Source organism: Phyllobates terribilis, unplaced genomic scaffold (genome assembly GCF_046119375.1).
Source record: "Phyllobates terribilis strain yellow unplaced genomic scaffold, ASM4611937v1 Scaffold_11__3_contigs__length_659146591, whole genome shotgun sequence".
Taxonomy (NCBI): Eukaryota; Metazoa; Chordata; class Amphibia; order Anura; family Dendrobatidae; genus Phyllobates; species Phyllobates terribilis.
Genome location: NW_027362771.1, coordinates 504,054,557 through 504,077,864, shown reverse-complemented (window position 1 = coordinate 504,077,864; position 23,308 = coordinate 504,054,557). Strand labels below are relative to the sequence as shown.

The following is a 23,308-nucleotide window of genomic DNA, read 5'->3' as shown; positions in this document are numbered from 1 at the left end:
TTTACTCACCTGATAAAGCCTCGCTATTGAAGCAGAAACGCGTTGGGAGGGCAATTTTCATTTTTTTACTTATATTTTTCTCTTTTCACTTCACCAATTTAGACTATTTAGTGCTGATGCAAAATATTTAAACACAGGTTGTAATGTAACAAAATAGGTAAAAACCAAGGGAGTGAATACTTTCGCAAGCCACTGTATATTGCACAAAATATAAAAGGGCAAACTGGTTGAGTTGTCTTTTACTAAAATAGTATGGCAGAACTCATTATCTGCAGTAATTATAGATTTACAATAAATCTGAATAATTTCTAAAGCAGTAAGGCTGCCGCTACTTTGTATTCCTAAACTGCAAATGTGAGGTTAGGCACATTAAAGTTTAATGAAAAAATGAAGCTGGAATGGACCACGCGTGGCAGTGAAGGAATGGTAATGAAGGTCAAGTTAAAATCAAAATTACCATTAAAGGGAACAGAAGAAAAGAACAAATTGTGAGAAAACATGATTTTTCTGCAAGGAGTTTGTAAATTGATGTCTTGCTTCGTTGAAACTTCCTGGAAACACATCAATTACACTTACTATGTAATTTAGATTGGGTATCTAAAATTGACATTTCTCTTCTCTGCGGAGAGAGTCTGCATTTAAAAAAGAAACAATGCAATGAAAAATACTGCTTTTACAAAATAAAGTGAAAAGGGTTGTCCTGTCACACCATTTTGATGAAGTTTCATTAGTATGAGATCGATGAGGGTTCGACATCCGGCACCCCCAACAATCAGCCGAAAACGACTCCGACAGCTGCTGGATATAAACACATGAAACGGCGGTAAAATGCAACTCCACTCATTGTGTAGCTGCCACTTCCAGGTACTGCAGAGCAGCTCCTATTCAAAAGACCTATCTGATAGATAGGTCACCAGTATGGTGTGTCTAGACAACCCCATTTAATATGGTCATTCACTGTTAACTTTTGGTATTATGGGTCCAAGAAAGTGTATTTTCACTAATATTTATTTGGTATCCTAGCCTCATTTTCTACATAAACATGAGGTCATGAAAGATTTTTCAACTTTGGTCACATTAATATATGAATTGTTGGTCTAAGAGTCATTTATTTTTTTTAATCTTGGTTAATAGTTTGAGGAAAAGAGTGGTGGATTGGACTTTTTTTGGTGTTCATGTAAAAAAAAAATGCCAGATTACTCTTGATTAATAGTTTGAGAAAAATAGTGTTAGACCACCCTTTTGGTGGTCATATATAAATCTACAGCAATTCAAGTGGATGAAGACTGAACTTTAGGGGGAACCTGTCATGTTGAACGTTCAGTTTAATCTGCCACCATAATGTCATAGAGCAGGAGAAGCTGAGTAGGTACATAGGATTGTGGGAAAATATTAATTTAATTAGAGTGGTTGAACGTTATTTTTCAAAATTCAAAACAGGAAATACTGTGTTACATTTTATTCACCATGACGCCACATTCGTCATTCATGTTACCACTGCAGCCAATCACTGGCCTCAGGTGTCATGCTGTCATGTACGGCATGTCAACACTGGACACCATCGAAGCAATGCCAATGGGGACCGCTGGAGCAGGAGGGCATTGGATAGATAATTATTTCTTTAATTTTTATTATTTTATACCCTTTAAACACTTGCTAATTTTGGACTTTGGAGTTCTGTGATTGGGTTTATTTGATAATTGTTAGCCTTACCTATATAAATACAGAGATACACGTAAGGTCAAGCCGGCAGCACTGCCGGAAGGGACAATGGTCCTATAGACATATATCGATAACCGACAATGATGAAGATGAATTTACTGCAAATGTGATTTATTTTGATCCGGCACCAAAGAAACAACAGATATTGCCCAACGTTTCGTCAGCTTCTGGTCTTTATCAGGGACTTCTGTATTGATATTGGCCGGATGTCTGAATTGCTGATTGCCGAACACAACAACAGCCACCAGTGGTAAGAAGTGGTAATGCAGCACAATTTAGCAAAATGAACAATAGAAGCCACTAGTGGTCGATCTGCAGAAGCACAACCGAATCCTGACTGTGCGACAGGTTCCCTTTAAAAAGGCACAGCTAGTAATTTTTCTACTTAAAAAATAGCCTAGAATGGTCTATAAATAAATCATATATACAGTATATTCACTTACCGATCCACCACGGCTGCCGGTGTCTCTTAGTGGTCTCTGTGCTTGCTCGTTAATCTGGGAACTGACAAAGTTTTTGGCCAGTATATTCCCTTCATCAGGATGAAATGTTCTAAAAGACTGGTAAAGGAACATATTTGGAAAATCGCATGGAAACTGGGGATCTAAAGTTGATTAATACTCAGGACCCATATGACAGTTTTTGGCTTTTCGTGGCAAGTGAACCCAAGATGTCTAGTGGAAATACAAAGAAAAGTAGTATTCATCCTCTTTAGCGGCATACAGTATGTTAAAGTTTGTTTAGATTTTACCTTGCTGAAAATATGAATGGCTCCTTGTTTTTATAACTGCATCATAAACCAAAGAGAATGTGATTTGAAGCAGCCATAGTAGAAAAGGCGACGCTTTGATCTTCAAGACAGGGTAATTTGACGGCTGGCTGGTCTTTTTGAAATCTCCTTATATTAAAGGATGAATGTGTATCCTCAGTGTGACAAGAAGCAGCTCATTTCCTCTGAAATTAGGAATGATGTACTAGTTTGTAGCTGTGTTAATATTACAACAAATTTGCTTGGAAGTGCATTAATGGAAAGGTCTATGCTGAGGTCATTAGCAATCTTGTTAAACACAGCATTTCGGAGCGTAGTGCCACACACACACACAGATATATATATACATGTGAGCCGGGCCGCGATGCACTAACAGTACTCCTGTGTCACCATATATGAGGGCTGTGCCATTATCATAATTACTCCTTTCATAGTCTTTCTGAAGGTGTAATAAAAGGAGAGACCTCATTGTGTTTCTGTATGGATGGTAGGTGAGGTTTCGACAGAACGCTAGCAAGAAGAACTTCATAAGATTTTAATTAAAAATGTTGTAAAGTAAGAAAACCTGAGGATTAGAAGGTAATTATTGGCCATTGTTCTAGAATTGGACACTAGAAGTCATTTTACATGTTTCCGTTTATTAATTCACCTTGTGTCAAGTTGGGAAGTGGCACGGTATTCTACCGAAAGGTGCAAAATCTTCATGTATGGTATTCATTGATGGAGCTCCCTAACCTTTCATTGCTGTTTTTAGACCCTGGTTTTTGCTTTACACCTACCTTATTTTTCCTCCACATATGATTCTGCCCCTGTTACATGACCTTGTGTCTCGTAACAACATTGGTGCCTTTCACAAGATCAGCAGGATCTTCCACTAATTCACTCTACTGATCTGGCTATATTATAGCGCCTTTTTTTTCCATGGCGCTTTACATGTGAAAGGGGGTATACATACAAAATAATTACAATCATCTTGAACAAAACGTGACGGTGACTGGTACAGGAGGAGCGAGGACCCTGCCTGCGAGGTCTCACAGACAAGGGATAGGTGAGGATACAGTAGGTGAGGGAAGAGCTGGTCGTGCAGCGGTATGGTGGAGCGAGGGTTACTGCAGGTTGTAAACTTGTTGGAAGAGGTGGGTCTTCAGGTTACTTTTGAAGGTTTCCTCGGTAGGCGAGAGTCTGATATGTTGGGGTAGAGAGTTCCAGAGTAGGGGGGATGCACGGGAGAAATCTTGTATGTTATTGTGGGAAGAGGAGCTAAGAGGGGAGTAGAGCAGGAGATCTTGTGAGGATCGGAGGTTGCGTGCAGGTACATACCGAGAGACTAGGTCACAGATGTATGGAGGAGACAAGTTGGGATGGCTTTATATGCCGTGGTTATGGTTATGAACTGGAGTCTCTGGGCAATAGGGAGCCAGTGAAGGGATTGACAGAGAGAGGAGAGTCCGGGGAATAGCGAGGGGACAGGTGGATTAGTTGGGCAGCAGAGTTTAGGATAGATTGGAGGGGTGCGAGAGCGTTGGAAGGGAGGCCACAGAGTAGGAGGTTGCAGTAGTCGAGGTGGGAGATGATGAGGGCGTGCACTAGTGTTTTTGCAGATTCGTGGTTGAGAAATGTGCGGATCCGGGAGATGTTTTTGAGTTGGAGTCAGCAGGAAGTGGAAAGGGCTTGGATATGTGGTTTGAAGGAGAGATCAGAGTCCAGGGTTACCCCAAGGCAGCGAGCTTGCGGGACTAGGGAGAGGGAGCAGCCATTGATGTTGATAGATAGGTCAGTTGGGGGGTTGAATGAGATGGTGGTAAGATGAGGAGTTTTGTTTTATCCATGTTAAGTTTTAGAAATCTAGCAGAGAAGAAGGTTGAAATAGCAGACAGACATTGTGGAATTTTGGTTAGTAGGGAGGAGATATCTGGTCCAGAGAGGTAGATCTGTGTCTTCAGCATAGAGGTGAAACTGAAAGCCGTGAGACTCTGAGCTGTCCTAGGCCGAAGGTGTAGATGTAGAAGAGCAGGGGTCCTAGAACTGAACCTTGGGGGACACAGACAGATAGGGGGCGAGATGAGGAGGTGGTGTGTGAGTGGGAGACACTGAATGTCCTGTCTGTTAGGTATGAAGAGATCCAAGATAGGGCTAAGTCTGTGATGCCGAGAGATGAGAGAGTCTGTAGTAAGAGGGAATGGTCCACTGTGTCGAAGGCAAATGACAGGTCTAGGAGGAGGAGGACAGAGTAGTATCGCTTGGATTTGGCGGTTAGTAGGTCGTGAATAGTGCGGTCAGAAGCCAGATTAGAGGCCGTCAAAGAGAGAGCAGGAGAAGGGTTGGGAGGAGAGTTCAGAGTGGACATGTTGTTCCAGTAGTTTTGAGGCATAGGGGAGAAGTGATATAGGGCGGTAGCTAGTCAGAGAGGATGAGTCAAGGGAGGGCTTTTTGAGGATGGGTGTGATCGAGGCATGTTTTGAAGCATGAGGGGAAGACACCAGTTGTTAGTGACAGGTTGAAAAGGTGGGTTAGGGTTGGGGTGATGATAGTAATGAGATGGGATTGGGTCAAGTTCACAGGTGGTGAGGTGTGATTTGGAGAGTAAAGAGGAAAGTTGATCTTCCGTAATGGTGGAAGATGCCCATTGGAGAAGGATGATCTCCACAAGAAGCAAAGGATCTGGCAGTTGAATTACAATTGTCCTTAATGGGGTTGTCCAGTGAAGATATTTATTACTTATCCGGAGAATAAAATGATAACTTATAGAATTGTAAGGCTCTGACACTAGGACCTGCACCAATCGGCAGAACAGGGCGCTTTTATCCCCGATAGATTGGAGCAGCAGTGCGCATGCCCCTGAGTCGTGGAGTCGGTATAAAATGGACTGATGCTGACTCCTAAAATACTATATTTTTCGGACCATAAGACGCACTTTTTTTTCCCCACATTTGGGAGGAAAATGGGGGTGTGTCTTATGGTCCGAATACAGGCTTACCGGGGAGTTGTGGCAATGGTGGAGTGGGGTCCCTTCATCCGGAAGCCAGCTGCAGAAGCTGTGCGATGCTGTGGGCCCAGTATCGGCGATCAGGCAGAGCTTTCCCGCCAATCCAGCCGAGATCTCAACTGCGCATGTATTGACTGCTGACTCCGACGGCCATCTACCTGAAGCCGTGGGCCTCAGGGAAATGGCCGCCGAGACCCCATACTGCGCATGCGCCGGCTCAGGCGGCCATTTTCCTGTAGACCATGGCTTTTGGAAGATGTCCACTGGAAAATCAGTGGACTGCACTCTCCTTCACCGCTGATACCGGGCCCGGAGCATCTCACTGCTCCTGCCGCCGCCGGGTTTCTGAGGGAGGGACCCTGCTTCCTGCTATGCCACTCCACCACCACCTCAACCCCCTGCTGCTGAGGCACTGCCTTCTCCCACCCAGGGCCCTCTGCAATGCTTCCTGAGGGACCCTGCCTCCTGTGACCCCGCTCCACTGCCCCCCAGGTAAGAGACCTATTTGGACTTTGACGGACCCCCGTCTTATAAAAAAATATTTTTTACACCCCAAAATTTGGGGTGCGTCTTATGGTCCGGTGCGTCTTATAGTCCGAAAAATACGGTATATAATAAATTAGGTTCAATAGTTCAATGCAGGATTAACTGTAAATTTTTTCATAAGAATTTGGGAAAGTTATGAAATGTCCTATAAATGTCTGCTCTATTCCTGATCTAAGGATCTCTGCTTTTAGTTTAGATGAATCTGTGCTGCACTTTATGTACATGCTCAGTAATGAGGTAGGGCTGTGGAGTTGGATTTGGAGTCGGGAGTCAGTGAAATTGAGGAGTCAAAGGTTTGGCATGCCCAACCACCACGCCATTCATTCTCTATGGAGCTTCTGGAAAAAGCCAAATGCAATACTCAGCAGCCCCATAGGGAATTAAGGGAGCGGCGGTTGGGCATGTGCATTGCCGCTCCATTATGACAAAGATAAAAGTACCCCATTCCAACAGTTGGTATGGATCTCAATAAGTGATCATCCAATCCTAAAGATGGGAGATGCCTTATCTTCACTGGACATGTCCTGTAAGCCTCTAGACATAGATGTCAGTCAATCTACTGTTCGGCTGACAGCCATCTCTCCTGACTCCCCCATCCACAGGAATGTCCGGCTTTGCCGAGCGTTCATGTATTGTCTATGAGAGCCGTTGACAGACTCTGTTATGCACACGCCCGGGCTAAGCGGCGTGTGCGTGTGATTGGTAGTGATTCCACTGGACCGTGCCGGAGAGTGAATGCCTGGAGGGGCGTAACTAGGTATTCACCCGATCCGACCAGGGTCGCACGACGGCATACGACGCCAGTGCACCAAGGAGGAACCGAGCAGAGGGACCAGGTGCTACTCCAGGACAGACCCCGGACACGGCTGTTGACCCACACAGGGGAATACAGGAACAGACTGGTAGGCTGGCACACAGACTGGTGGGTATAGGCAGGCACGACTGGTATGCAGGCAGGCGGGTAAGCAGGCAGGGGGGTACAGGCAAGCACAGCTAGAGTGCAGACAGGGAGGCACTAGCAGGTAGGAACACAGGCGGGATAGGACCCAGTACACACTGGGACTCAGGAACATTACAGGCAGAGGGGTACAGGCAGGGCAGGACAGGACTGCCGGAGCAGCGGGCAGAAGCAGGGCAGGACAGGACTGCCGGAGCAGCGGGCAGAAGCAGGGCAGGACAGGACTGCCGGAGCAGCGGGCAGAAGCAGGGCAGGACAGGACTGCCGGAGCAGCGGGCAGAAGCAGGGCAGGAGCGGAGCAAGGCTGCCGGAGCAGAACGGACAGGACTCTGTTCACACGGAACAGACAGGAAGGGAAAGGCAGAGCCAGATACCCACAGGGTACTTGCAGTGAAGTAGCGAGGGGACCACAAACTCACAAACGGGAGTACAGAGACAACAAGCAGGAGTTAGGTACGAGTTCAGACTCTGCAGAAAAAGGAAGGGAACGGACATAGAGGCAAAACAGGTAAAGGATAGGAGAGAGTTCAGACTGGAACTGAGTGTACGGAGGAGACCGACACTGCAGCGGGATACAGGAGCGGGTCTGGGAATACTGCCCCCAGAGAGGCAGGACGAACAGGCAAGGAGCGTGTTCAGACAGGACAGACAAGATACAGGAGCGGGTCTAGGTAATCGGCCCCTAGAAGGCGGGAGGAACAGGCTAGGAGCGTGTTCAGACAGGACAGACAAGATACAGGAGAGGGTCTAGGTAATCGGCCCCTAGAAGGCGGGAGAAACAGGCTAAGAGCGAGTTCAGACAGGCCTGGAAATACAGCCTCCAGGAAAGGCAGACAAGGAAACAAAGAACGGGACCTGGCACCTTCAGAGTGCAAGCACACACTGAAGGAAACACTATGCTCAGGCAGGGATAGAAGGGAGCTGCTGAGCTATATACCAAGTGTCAGACAGCAATAGGCTGAGGACGCACAAGGGGCGTGACCCACAGCAGGTACAAAAAGCAGGAAGTGATCGGGCGCCGCCCTTAAACAGCAGAAACAGACACAAACAGACAGCATGGAGGGAAGCCAGAGAGACATTCTGGACAGGAGATCAAGTGCGCTCTCTTGCACAGTGGGAGATGGACCACCATGCAAGGACGCCGCCAGGTATGTTACAGACTCAACTGGCAGCGGCTTATATCCTGGAGAAAAAAGGACCAGCTATTGGAAATCAGACGTGTCAGATCCTTCTCTCCCCACGACATCACCTGAAGGGGAGAGTTAGGGGGTCCCATGCACATTGGACTGTCGTCCAATAACGGCTGGATTATCTGAGGTTAGTCTATTGTATACGAGTTTCTTCATGGCTGGCCTTACACATTGAATTAAAGTTGATGAAAATTAATAATTTCAACTAAAACAATCATTCTCTAGGTAAAAACTTAAGTCTTTACTGACTGATCACAGACCATCATCAGTTGAAATAAAGTCAGCCATGGCTGATTTTTTTTAAAATTTATTTGTAAAACTAATGGAAGATCTTTTATTCAAAGAAAGATATTTCATCTATGAACGATCTTTCGTCTTTCAATGAAGGAATATTCCTAGAAAGATTGTTCATTTGTCAGCTGGAGTCACTGAACATGGATGGCCAGGTTGAACAACTTTAATTGGCAGTATGGACTAAATATCTATGATTATTTCTGCATTCATTAAACGGATCATTTAACCAGCAAGATACAGTAAGCGAAGCTGCATCACATACAGTGGCATTCGTCACCCCGTGACTTCCAAGTCAAATATCCATATTTGTCCGCAGGACAGAATAGTGAGGTCTACTGTGTTGTTCCATCTTTTTTTTTTATTTTGTAGTAAACTGACATATATCTGTCAGACGGGGCTTCTTTTGGCCTCTGCTTAACAATGGAGCCCCAATTAAACATTCTTTAAATGATGTGAACAGGCTCTTAAGAATCCAATGCATGCCACAATAGACTATACATTGCTATTCTTTAAAAATCCACTTCAGACTGTAGAAGATGTGAAGCTAACTTTTAATGAATTCCTTAATACTCTGAACATTAATCTTAGGAGTCTTAGCAGATTCACAGTTGATGTTTTGATCTTAATAAAATTGCCATTGATTGCGTCTCCAGTTGTTCTCTGATCACGCACTTGCTTTTAATAAAGGACTTAAATTATATTCTATCACTGTTCTAAAACCATTAGCCTTAAGTCAGTCACATTATGTTTCTTGCATTCTGAGAATCCATTGCTATGCAAAGCCACCATGACTGACTTTTGAATCCATCACTATCTTCTGAGAGATCTTTCTTTCACTTTCTTAAAGTGAAGCTTGCATCATAAAAATAACTATTGTTTAAGTAAGGTATTTTGACAATATTTTTTTCGTTTTACATATCACATTCTGGTCTTAAAACTAAAAAATAGAAATCTTTAAATTTTCACTTTTTGTTCTCTAAATTCTTAATGTTTCAGGAAACAACACATGTACATAGTCACAATGGTCATATTCCAAACCTATCTTTTTTTATTAAAGCATCTAATGAGCGTGTGCGAAAGTCAATATGAAGGAAGGGGGAATAGAGTGAGCTGTGACATCGCCTATTGTGAATCGTGGATCCTGTGTTATCAGCTGAATATAGCGGTGTTTGTTGTTTCCTTTTTTTTTTTTATAAAACTTTGTATTTTTCAAAAATACATTTAACACAACAACCTGATTTAAACAAAAGGTCATTTTCGGATGAGGGCTTCCTTCTAAATTATTAATAATGTAACATTTAAAATGCAAGAAAAAAATTGCAGAAATGCTTTTTATTCCATTTCCTCACTTAAAAAGTTCATAAAATTTACGCTGGTTTCACACGTCTGTATATTTCCAGTACCGGAAAAAATGGTATCAGAGATATCCGTGTCCCGTGTGTCCATGTGTATCACACGTGTGTCAACCGTGTGCCACATCAGGATCACACGTACCGGCGCCTGGGAATCAGCACTACAGTTAGCTCTGTTCCCAAGCACCGGGTGCTGAATGCTGCCCTCATCATGGTTCCTTGCCGGCGCTGTGATCAGCACCAGCAGGGACAATGATGAGGGTAGTAGTAGTAGTCTGCTCCAGCAGTGTCCATGTGTAAAAATAAGAATAAAGTAATAAAACCTTTATACTCACCTGTCCGGAGATGTCCCCCGCTGTAATCCTCTGACGTCAAGGAGCCGGGGAGAATGAGCCACTCCAACAAGTGGCTATGGAGCTGGCGCACTCAGTGAGTGACAGGACACCACTCCTGAGTGCAGCGGAGGTCCGGGGCCCGCTCGCTGGAGTGGCTCATTCTCCCTGGGTCCTCGACGTCAGAGAATTACAGCAGGAGACATCTCCGGACAGGTGAGTATAAGGATTTTATTCTTCTTTTTACACAGCGGCACTGCTGGATCAGGCACTACTACTATACTCATCATTGTCCCTGCTGGTGTTGATCGCAGCGCCGGCAGGGAACCATGATGAGGGCAGCATTCAGCACCCGGCGCTTTAGCACTGATTCCCAGGCGCCGGTACGTGTCACACTGATGACACACTGATGTCATACGTGTGTGTTCAGCGAGAGACACTTTTGCTGACCATGCATCCGTGAAAAAATTGACTTGTCTCCGTGTGGAGCACATGGACACACTGTACATGGAAACACACTGACATGTGCACAGACCCATGGATTTGAATGGGACTGCGTGTGTCAGTGTCTCTGGTACGTTTGGGAACTGTCACCACACATACTGAAGACACGGACGTGTGAAAGAGTCTCTAAAAGAAATCTGACAGGAGATTCCTGATGCCCGAAGCACAGACAGCATGAATCGGACAATGGCTGCATTATTGCTACTCCAAAAAGCTGCAGCCTTTTAGAGAAAAGCTGGCAACGGACTATGCTTCTTGAATGATTAGAATAATTAGCCCATGGCAGGTCCCCGGGGGTTTCTCCCTATGCTGCTCATACACACATAGGCAAAGACCTGTCAGTCATGGAGAGCAGAAAGGGCAGAAGCCTTCTAGACTCAGACTGGTCGTTCCGAAACGCATAGTAACCGGCCAATTGAAACTCCACAGCATTTCATAATAAAAGTTACATAGTTGCAATTATTAAAAGCAAAGCCACAGAAAGAGGAATTAAAAATTCCCCCCAAAGTTTAAAAATTAACAAAAAGGGCAACAGTATTTACCTACCCAGATCTCAGAAACAAATGCACTATAAGGATGTAGTAAACCCAATTAATAAAGATGGAGGCAACTATAAGTGCACCCCATGAGGACAGACACCCCAGTTTACAAGGCCAACATTGATGGGTCTGGCTGCATACTGAATAATGGGGTGAACTTAGTGCTGAGCAGCATTTGGTTGACCTCATTTGACCCTCCGTTTACAGTCGGTAAGGGTCTTAGATCCCACTCAGACAATTTTAATTCAAATAAGCCAGATCTTTAAACATCACCTGTCACATTGTGCAGTCAGTCCAATCTTTGGACTGCACGGTGTAGAGAAGGAGAATCTGGTCAGAATGAGATATAGGTTTGTTGGAAAAGATTCAGTATAACTTGTATTTTCTTCATTGAAATCCCTGGTTGTAAGTATGAGTCCAGTGGGTGGTCCTACTAGTGATTGACAGCTATCTACAGATTGTCATACAGTGGAGACTGTCAGTCATCAAATAGGATCGCCAACTGGACTCATGAAAGGTCAGGGATTTCAATGAATAAAATGCTACGTTTACTAAAACTTTTCCTATAAAAGTGTGCATCAATCTGATCAGCTCCTTCTCCTCCAGAACATCCTGCCTGTGGATCAGATACCATTTTTAACATAAGTCCCCTTTAAGGGGTTAAAATCAATTGTTTTTACCTTTTTGAATTCCTCCTTTTGATTTTGTGTTTTACAATTCTGGAAAGCATTCATCCTCAAGGTGTAGAAAATTGATTGAGTTTCGCAAGGAAAGCGGAGTGTGAAACATTTAAAACTTCTTAGACTTTGGAATTTCAATAACATCCTCAGCCTGTCATTCTCCACATATAATAAGATATTTAATGAAGGTTTTATGCACACCACATATTGAAACTCATCTCTGCCTGGACTCCCCAGAACAAAGACGGGAGGAAGAGAAAGATCTTCAAAATGTAGAAATAGCGATGTACAGTATAAAAAAATCAAGCTATTATGTGCTTACTAACTTAGCTGCCATGCCCGGCTATCCCTCCTTCCTGCCTTTCCTAATATGTCTGACCAGGTCTAAATCTAGGTCTGTAAGAAATTTATTTGTGGCCCACCACTCAAGGTAAAACTGCATTGCTGCTAATGATTCAATCTTGGTGCTTTCCAATGGTACACATGGTCACAAGCCAATGGTGGGAAGGTTGACCAACACTTTGTAACATTGAGGTTGTTTTTAGGGCGCAGTTGTATTGTGATCGAATGGTGGGTGTCTTGCTAGGTATGGCAAGAACGAAGCACATGATGGGAAAAGGGGGGATGCCTAGCAACTAGAGAAAGGGGAAGTGGAGACCCCTAAGCAGATCTAACAGCACCCTGACTCCCCTATTGTCCCTAAATAGGTTCCGCACCTATCGCCGAGCAGGATACCTTAGCCCTGGCTGACCGTAGAGCTATGCCCTTGGTAAGGAAGGGGGAGGGATGAGCACTAGTCAGCCCCACTGCCACAAAAAACAAACCAGGGAAACAGTCAAGGGGTTACACTTAGCTTTAAGAAGACACCACAGAGATCACGACTACAATCCACAAAGGCACTCCAAGGAGAATCCAGCTGACTGCTACAATTCCAGACCTGAACAGAGGAATTAACTCGATTACCAGCAACTCTCTGGAGAAACTAAGTGTAGTTAAACATCCAGCAAGGGTGTGTTAATTAGCAGCAGAAGGTGGAGATCACCGCTGGGTCGTAGAGAGGGAGGGATGATGAAAGGATCAAGAAGGTGTTTGCAAGTCCAAGCGCAGCAACCTTCTACAGGTGGATCCAGAATGACTATCAAACCTGACACCCGTAACAGTGGAACCAAAGGATGGAAGGTGTAACGGGTCTGGGAGGCGGAACCTCTAAGCAACTATACAAGGGGGCGGTCCTTGTAAGGAAGCGGGTGGCTCCCAGGGAAGACGGGCAGGTAGTCACGGCAAGTGACAGGGACAGTCTCTGGGTAAAAGGGCAGGTAGTCACGGCAAGTGACAGGGACAGTCTCTGGGTAGAAGGGCAGGTAGTCACGGCAAGTGACAGGGACAGTCTCTGGGTAGAAGGACAGCAGGCAGGTGACTGGTGAGCGCTCCCAGGTGAGCGGGCGAGAGTCTCTGGACAGGCAGGTGGTCACGGCAAGTGACGGCAGAGCCTCCAGGTAGGCTAGCAGGCAGGTAGCAGGTGAGCGCTCCCAGGTGAGCAGGCAAGAGTCTCTGGACAGGCAGGTGGTCACGGCAAGTGACGGCGGAGCCTCCAGGCAGGCTAGCAGGCAGGTAGCAGATGAGCGCTCCCAGGTGAGCAGACAAGAGTCTCTGGACAGGCAGGTGGTGACGGCGGAGCCTCCAGGCAGGCTAGCAGGCAGGTAGCAGATGAGTGCTCCCAGGTGAGCGGGCAGGCTGGTCCATAGACAGACTGACAGGTGTCGGAAGGCAGACCGTCGGACCGCGGGCTTGCAAGCAGGTAAACGGATATCAGGCAGGTATCAAGCAGGAATCTGACAGGTGACTGGCAGGTAACTGGTAACGGGACCTGAGGGCTGAAGCAGAGTGAAGGCTTTGCAACAACATTGCTCGGGCACCTCCATTTTGGAGGAGGTGCCTTATATATGGTGAAGTCCTCCGGCCATTGGCCGGAGACTCCTTAGGACGGCGCGCGCGGCCCCTTTAAGAGAGGGGGAGCGCGCGCGCCCTAAGCACCGTGGCCGGGAAGCAGGGCGCGCTGCCAGCAGAGCGGGAGGAAGACGCCGGGCACGGAGCGGAGAGGTGAGGGGAACAGCGTCCCTGCCTAGCAGGAGGCAGGGACGCCGACGCTACAGTACCCCCCCCTTTAGGCCCCCCCTTTTTTAGGCCAGACAGAAATTTATCAAGGATGAGAGGGGCATGGATGTTCTCCCGGGGCTCCCACGTTCTCTCCTCAGGACCAAACCCCTTCCAATCTACCAGAAAAAAGGTTTTTCCTCTTACCCTTTTGGTGGCCAGAATGTTCTCTACCTCAAACTCGTTCTCAGCGGAAACCAGAGCAGGAGGTGTACCTGTAGACTTGGAAAAAGAGTTAAGTACCTCGGGTTTGAGGAGAGATACATGGAAGGAGTTAGGGATCCGTAAGTTGGTCGGGAGTTTTAATTTATAGGCCACCGGGTTGATCTGTTTGATAACATCCAGTGGCCCGATGAACCGAGGCCCTAACTTGTAGGAAGGAATCTTGAGCCGGACATATTTGGACGAGAGCCAGACTTTATCTCCAGGACGGAATTGTGGAGGATCCAGGCGTTTCTTGTCAGCGTGTTTTTTCATCCGCTCGGACGACTGAAGGAGTGCGGATCGGGTACTCTCCCAAATGGAGGAGAATTCGCTAACGAGAGATTCCGCAGCCGGATTGTCCACCGAGGTGGAGACGGGAAATGGGATCCGAGGATGCTGACCGAAGACTACAAAAAACGGGGATTTGGAGGAAGATTCGCTCTCGTGATTATTGTAAGAGAACTCGGCCCATGGTAGGAGATTCACCCAGTCCGAATGGTGGGCATTAACGAAGTGCCGGAGGTAACTGGTCAGGTTCTGATTGATCCGCTCCACTTGACCATTGGACTGTGGATGGTAAGCGGAGGAGAAGTCCAGAGTGACGTCAAGCAACTTACATGTGGCTCTCCAGAAGCGTGAGGTGAACTGAACCCCACGATCTGACACGATGTGGAGGGGCAGGCCATGGAGACGGAAGATGTGGCGGATAAAGTCTTTAGCCAGTTCGGATGCAGACGGGAGACCCGGCAGGGGAATGAAGTGCGCCATCTTGGAGAAGCGATCAGCGACCACCCAAATGACCGTACAACCGGCAGAGACAGGAAGATCCGTTATAAAGTCCATATCAATATGCTGCCACGGGGCAGCAGGTACTGGAAGAGGAAGAAGGCGACCGGCTGGCAGGTGTCTCGGAACTTTGTTGCGGGCGCAGGACACACAGGCAGAAACAAGGTCTATTACATCCTTGTGCAGGGTAGGCCACCAGTAATGCCGGGTAATGAGCTGGAGGGTCTTTTTCTGACCGGCGTGGCCAGCTAGCTTAGACGAGTGACCCCAGTGTAGGACCTTCTTCCGATCAGGTACTGTTACGAACGTCTTACCGGGAGGGAGACGATTTAGATTCACGGGAGCCACTTGCATTACTCTGGCGGGATCAATGATGTGCTTAGGTTCCTCCTCTAGATCAGATACCAGGAAGGATCGGGACAAGGCGTCAGCTTTGATGTTTTTGTCTGCCGGGCGAAAATGAAGAACAAAATCAAAGCGGGCAAAAAACAAGGACCACCGGGCTTGGCGCGGGTTAAGTCTCTGGGCGCTCTGAAGGTAAGCCAAGTTCTTGTGGTCCGTGTAAATTATTACCGGGTGAAGAGCCCCCTCGACCAGGTAACGCCACTCCTCCAGTGCCAGCTTAATGGCTAACAATTCTCGGTCTGTAATAGAATAGTTGCGCTCAGAAGAGGAGAAGAGTTTTGAGAAAAAAACGCAGGTTACCATTCTCCCGGAAGATGACTTTTGGGTAAGTACCGCCCCGGCTCCGGAGGAGGAAGCGTCAACTTCTAGGAAGAATTGTTTGTTGCCGTCTGGACGATGCAGCACCGGGGCGGAGGAGAAGGCCTGTTTTAAGGAAAGAAAGGCCTCCTCAGCTTCGGGCGGCCATCTTCTGGGATTAGTACCCTTACGGGTGAGCGCAGAGATAGGGTCAGTCCGGGAAGAGAAGTGCGGTATGAAGAGGCGGTAATAGTTGGCGAAGCCGAGGAACCGCTGAATAGCCTTCGACCCCTCTGGTCGGGGCCACTTCTGGATGGCAGACAGGTTCTCAGGATCCATTTATAGGCCGGTCTGAGAGATTATGTAGCCCAGAAATGGAAGAGAGGTCTGCTCAAAGATGCACTTCTCATATTTAGCGTAGAGGTGGTTCTGCCTGAGCCTGAGCAGGACCTGACGAACATCCCTCCGGTGAGTAGGAAGGTCAGGAGAGAAGACCAAGATGTCGTCCAGGTACACCACCACGCAGGAGTAGAGAAGGTCACGGAAGATGTCATTGACCAACTCTTGAAAGACGGCAGGAGCGTTACAGAGACCGAAGGGCATTACAAGGTACTCATAGTGGCTGTCCCGGGTGTTGAATGCCGTCTTCCACTCATCCCCCTGACGGATACGGACCAGGTTATACGCCCCACGGAGATCCAGTTTGGTGAAGATTCTAGCCCCCCTCAGGCGGTCAAATAATTCAGGAATGAGCGGGAGGGGGTATTTATTCTTCACTGTAATCTGGTTAAGGCCTCTATAATCTATACATGGACGAAGTGAGCCGTCCTTCTTTTTGACGAAGAAGAAGCCTGCTCCCGCCGGGGAGGTAGATTTCCGGATAAATCCCCGGGCCAGATTCTCCTCAATATATTCTGACATGGACCGGGTCTCCGCTGCGGACAAAGGGTAGATACGCCCACGGGGAGGAGTAGAGCCGGGTATCAGGTCGATTGGACAATCGTGTGGTCTATGAGGGGGTAATGTCTCTGCTTCTTTTTTATTGAAGACATCCGCATAAGACCTATAGGGAACCGGTAGACCGGGTAGATTGACTGGGGTAGGAGAAGGACGAGCAGGATGAACGGGAACTAGACAAGTCCTATGGCAGTCCTGTCCCCAGCGAAGGATTTCTCCAGTCTGCCAGTCAAGCACGGGTGCATGTTTCTGGAGCCAAGGTAGGCCTAACAAGAGTGCGTGAGAGAGTCCAGGCAGAACATGAAAGGAGATGCTCTCAGAATGCAGCATTCCCACCTGCAGAGTTATGGATTCGGTGATGAGTTGGATGGGATGTGGTAAGAGGCCCCCATCCACGGCGGCGACAGATAAGGGTACAGCTAGAGGTTTGGTGGGAATGCAGTATTTCTCTACCAGAGACTGAGAAATGAGATTTCCAGCAGCTCCTGAGTCAAGTTGAGCCAGTTCGAAATAGCGGTTCTCTCCGCAGGTGATAGAGACTGACAGCATCAGAGATGGAGAGGGTTTACTTTTGTCTAGGGCGACCTCTCTGAGCGATCCTAGACACAGGCGTTTCCCGACCTCTCTGGGCAGGAACGGATCCGGTGCTCCTTACTGCCACAGTAGAAGCAGCTCCCCTCGGCACGGCGTAAGTCTTGACGGGTTTTGACCATCTTGGTCTGGTCGACCTGCATAGGCTCAGGTGAGTGTGCCTGGGGAGTAACGGAGGGAGTGACGGGTTTCTGGAAGGTGGGGGCTAGACGTGGAAACCTCCTCTCACGGGTGACCTCTTTGGCGCGCTCCTGGAATCGGATGTCAATCCGGGTGGCAAGTGTTATTAAGTCGTCGAGAGTGGTAGGAATGTCCCGACCGGCGAGTTCATCTTTAATACGGCCGGACAGACCCTCCCAGAAGACAGACACCAGAGCGTCGTTATCCCAGGCCAGCTCCGAAGCAAGGGTACGGAACCGTATGGCATATTGGTCCACGGTAAGATCTCCTTGACGGAGGCGTAGCAGAGACGATGCGGATGAGGTCTTCCGTCCGGGTTCGTCGAAGACTTTCCGGAAAGCCGTGAGAAAGGCTGGCAGGTCGGACACCAGGGGATCTCCTCTCTCCCACAGAGGATTTAGCCAAGCCAGCGCCTCCCCCGTGAGGTGGGACATGATAAAGGCTACTTTGGACCAGTCGGAGATAAACTGGTGGGACAAGAGTTCAAAGTGCAGAGTGCACTGGTTTATGAAGCCCCGAGCTTGAGCGGAGTCACCTCCGAAACGAGGAGGTGCAGAAAAACGGGGTCCGGGACAGGATACCATGGTATTGGTGGGCAGCAGCGCTGCCGGGTTGCGAGTCATGACACTAGCGGTGGTTGCTGGTGGGGCAGACAGAGTGTCCAGGCGAGAGTTGACACTCCGCAGGTGACTCAGGATGGAATCCTGTTGGGACCTCTGACGGGACAGTTCATGACATAGGTCCGAGAGCGAGGGAGCTTGGGTGCCACCGGATTCCATGGCCCGAGCAAACTGTAACGGGTCTGGGAGGCGGAACCTCTGAGCAACTATACAAGGGGGCGGTCCTTGTAAGGAAGCGGGTGGCTCCCAGGGAAGACGGGCAGGTAGTCACGGCAAGTGACAGGGACAGTCTCTGGGTAAAAGGGCAGGTAGTCACGGCAAGTGACAGGGACAGTCTCTGGGTAGAAGGGCAGGTAGTCACGGCAAGTGACAGGGACAGTCTCTGGGTAGAAGGACAGCAGGCAGGTGACTGGTGAGCTCTCCCAGGTGAGCGGGCGAGAGTCTCTGGACAGGCAGGTGGTCACGGCAAGTGACGGCAGAGCCTCCAGGTAGGCTAGCAGGCAGGTAGCAGATGAGCGCTCCCAGGTGAGCAGACAAGAGTCTCTGGACAGGCAGGTGGTCACGGCAAGTGACGGCGGAGCCTCCAGGCAGGCTAGCAGGCAGGTAGCAGATGAGCGCTCCCAGGTGAGCAGACAAGAGTCTCTGGACAGGCAGGTGGTCACGGCAAGTGACGGCGGAGCCTCCAGGCAGGCTAGCAGGCAGGTAGCAGATGAGCGCTCCCAGGTGAGCGGGCAGGCTGGTCCATAGACAGACTGACAGGTGTCGGAAGGCAGACCGTCGGACCGCAGGCTTGCAAGCAGGTAAACGGATATCAGGCAGGAATCAAGCAGGAATCTGACAGGTGACTGGCAGGTAACTGGTAACGGGACCTGAGGGCTGAAGCAGAGTGAAGGCTTTGCAACAACATTGCTCGGGCACCTCCATTTTGGAGGAGGTGCCTTATATATGGTGAAGTCCTCCGGCCATTGGCCGGGGACTCCTTAGGACGGCGCGCGCGGCCCCTTTAAGAGAGGGGCGCGCCCTAAGCACCGTGGCCGGGAAGCAGCGTGCGCTGCCAGCAGAGCGGGAGGAAGACGGCGGGCACGGAGCGGAGAGGTGAGGGGAACAGCGTCCCTGCCTAGCAGGAGGCAGGGACGCCGACGCTACAGAAGGTAAGGTTAGTTTCACATTAATATGGGGTTTCTTTCAGAATTCCCTGAAAACTTAGGTGGGAACCCCGACAGAGCTCCAACAGAGTCACTTGAATGAAGCCTACAAAGTTTCTGTCTGCCTTCCATCTTGGCGATATTTGTCTTTTTCGGACATGCAGAATATTATAACTGTTAACTTTTGCCTCATAATCTCTCATAAATTTCCTGAACATGTATAGTTACATAGTACGGTTGAAAAAAGTCACATATCCATGAAGTTCACCCATTTATTTGTTTAATTTTAAAATACAGGGATCCTACAAAAAAACAAGAGTCTAATTCCCTTCTCTGTTCCGTGTAAATAACTGTATACTAACGTACAGTGGCCAAACATATAACCTATGACCTGTTCATGGACCAATGATGCACGTGAAGATATTTTAAGCATATACAAATAAAGCTTAAGATTTTATACCATTGAGCCGGATTCCTCCTACTACATTCAGACCACAAATGTGACCTGTACATTGCTTCACTGTGATGAATTGTGACACTTGTGTTACTTTGGGTAAAAGAAAGTTTAATAAAAGCAGAAGTTGCACAGAAAAAGGAAATATTATTAGCAGGATGTGGGCTCCTACAAAGAACCATACATGTAATTGAAACTCTAGTATGAGAAACGTTAAATTAAGGAACCACCAGAATAATAAATATAGGATTCATATGTGTAAGCAGGACGTGTGCTGCCGAGAACTATTATATTGTATGTGCACGGAACGATCTTATTAACCTATTGTTGCGCATGTAGCCAATTAGAAGAAGTTTAAAGGCTGCAGTTGTTCAGTGTAAAAGCTTCCTTAGGCCAAATTCAGATGTCCGCGTCTCACGGTTCGTGTACGGACTGTCTGCAGGTTTCTCAACCTGAACTCGCTAGTCTCTTGCATGCCTATGAGGCTGCCATGTTTGGGTCAGGAGACCTGTGCGCAGTCCGTCCAACACCATTCGTACACAGACCCCATATCATGGACGTCTGAATTCGCTCTTACTCTCTTTTTCGATGGCAGATGACAAGGCCACTCTCTTTATAGCAGCTATGAGGAGGCAGGTTACAATTTGTTGTCCCTCTGGTAGACCATTTCGGCCCTCGCTCTCCCCTCTAAGTTGTTAGTGTGACCTTGAGACGGACAATATGGTGGATGTATTCCAGGATTGTCCTGCTCTGTTTGGTTTTTAGGAGGTCTGACAAGTTAAAATCAGTTTTACCATCTTCCTCTCCCCTGGTCTTTGGCCCTCTGCCTGCTCCATCTCAAGAACATTCTGGTCAAGGCATTTTAGCCCTGTAGATTTCATGATTTTATTTGACTTGTTTTACGACATCAAATATGACCCTACTTAGGTTTCTGCTATCCTCTTAGGACCTTTTTGGTTCGCCTGATCAGTATTGCCTATTTTTTGCTTTCTTTTTCTCATTTTTGTACAATTTCTTTTTTTTTTTGCTCATCTATTTATCCCCCTTATCTCGTCCTGCACACAATCTATTTCTAGACCAGTGGAACCCAACCTTTCTCCTGATGAGAGCCACATTCAGCTCTGATAGATGGTTGCGAGATATATCCAGCAGGACCCCTCCCACTTACACCATAGTGACACCAAGAGCCCTACAGTCCCGATATGACAGTCAAAGCCCCCCCCCCACAGAAAGCACACTGAAACTTTGTGCCACCTCCCTTATAGGCAGTATACTTCCATCCCATGGTTCCCATTTTATCCTCTCTTGGTATTCTTGCATCAAGCACATTAACAAACACTATTGCACTCAGCATGAAGCCCCCTTTAAGGTCATGTTCACACGTTCAGTATTCAGTCGGTATATTACGTCAGTATTTGTGAGCCAAAACCAGGAATGGGTGAAAAATGCAGAAATGGTGACGTGTTTCTATTATACTTTTCCTCTCATTGTTCCCCTCCTGGTTTTGGATTACAAATACTGATGTAAAATACTGACCAAATACTGAACTTGTGAACGTGGCCTAATTGGCAGTATTCTTCTACCTCCAGTTTACTATATTTAACCTCCCCTCCACACCCGTATATGTGCATCCAGATCTGCTCTTATTTGTGGGGCTACTCACAAAACTCACAATCTGGAGACATTCTCTTCATAGTTGTTTGCTAAACCTGGTGCTAATGCACTAAGCTCGCAGACAGCCAGGAGCCACACAACATGAGCCTGCGAGCCACATGTGGCTTCCAAGCCTCAGGTTAGTTGGGGATCTCTGCCGTAGACTAATTAGGGTTTTAGAGATTGTCTACATTAGTTGACAGTAATGTGAAGAAAGAAGGCTGTTGATATCAATCAAATTCCAATCTTTATTTCTTCTTCATTAAAAAGTGCTTGATACAGAGAGGCTGGGAAGGATCATGTTTACGCGTTTCAGCCATATATCTGTCTTAACCTGTCACGGGTGTGTCAGGTGTCACAGACAGTCTTCCTGGATCCAGCTGTAGAAGGTCATTGCGCTTTGTTCTGCAGGCACCTTCTTGATCTTTTATCTCTGTAGTGTTGTGATATCCTTCTCCCTCTAGGACCTAGCAGTGACCTTTACCTTCTGCTGCTAATTGACACACCCATGCTGGATGTTTAAATACCTTCAGTCTCTCCAGAGAGTCGCCGGTGATAGCTGTATTTTCCTCTGTCCAGGCTTGTAGCACTAGTAGTTGGCTAGTGTCTTCTTGGCGTTCCCATGGAGGATGGTTAGCGTGAGCTCTCTGGTGTCTTCTCAAGCTACGTGTATTCCCTTGTCTGTTTACCTGTTCATCTTTAGTTGCAGTGGTGCTCAACCCATCCCCTCCCTATCCAGGGCCTGTCGATAGGAGCAGTCAAGGATTAGGTTTCCTGCTCAGCGATTGGTGTGGAACGTATTTAGGGACGTAATGGAGACAGGATGTTGTCAGATCTGCCTAGGGGTCTCCTCTCCCCCTTTCCCTAGTGTCTGGGCTTCCTCCCACTCTTCCCGTCGTTGTGCACTTAGTCCTTCCCTCACCTTGTGTGACATAATCTTAACATGTGGTACACAAAAAAATAACTGAAAAGGATTAAAAATCACATAAAAGCAATAGAGATGCCTTTTGGATACTAAAATTAAAAACTTGGTTTGCCAATGGTATGAACTACTGTACAGATCTAATGTATCACATGAGTAAGTGATTTTGCTTTTGGATCAGTATTGAATATGAATGGCAGAATCCATTTAGTTATTTGCAAGCGCCGGTGAGTTTCCTTCCTTCTTTGAATTGTTTTGTTTTACATTAATTAATAGATACAAATGCTGATTTTATCACAGTTTTGCTATATTGTTAGTTTTTTTTTTAAGTTTTGTGGTGTCATCACTTTCCTAGTTGTTTCTTCCTTTTTATTACAATTTTTTTTTAGTTTTTGTTTTAATGACGCGGAGCCGTTATGCCTGTGTGGACTCCTATATATTTTTAGAATTAAGCTTCTTATATTTTATACAACTATAAATATGACCTGTCGCTTCTCCTGACATATCTAGTAAAAATTACTTTTCCTTATTAATTAACAATCTGGGACTATCTTTTCTTAGAACTTTAGGTTGTGTCTTTCTTCAGATATTCTTACTACACGTTTTTGAATAAATTGACAATTGGGTGTTAATATTTATACATATCCTAGGGGAGTGTCCCTGCACAGCCAACTCTGATTGGACAATAACTTTTATAGGAATTCACCCCCAACTAGTAAACCCTTGTTGTCAACATATTCCAGGACAAACAATAAAGGAATGATACAATCCAATATTCTCAAGAAATATTATTTAATACTGATTGAAATTATTTGCTAAAAATTACATGAAATACGATAAAATTACTTTAAAAAAGTTGGATAAAAATTTTTGATAGCCAACAGAAGCAGGTAAACTCCATCTTAGGTTGCACTTGTTGCGAACACTCTGAGCTCCTCTGTGGTATCTAAATCCATTTTCTCATCAGTAGAGTTGATTTCTCGTGGGGTAGGACTCCTGGAAGCTTGTTCATGCACCATTATGGAAATATAGCTTTGCATAAGTTAATGATTTACTTGATCTCTGTAT

The 23,308-nt window shown here is 46.8% G+C and overlaps 1 protein-coding gene across 2 annotated transcripts in view; it reads left to right on the top strand.

The window, feature by feature from the left end:
- LOC141166668 (tetraspanin-15-like) overlaps nt 1-23,308 on the top strand; it is a 200,725-nt gene that overhangs the window by 69,536 nt on the left and 107,881 nt on the right. The gene's annotated exons all lie outside the window — the stretch shown is intronic.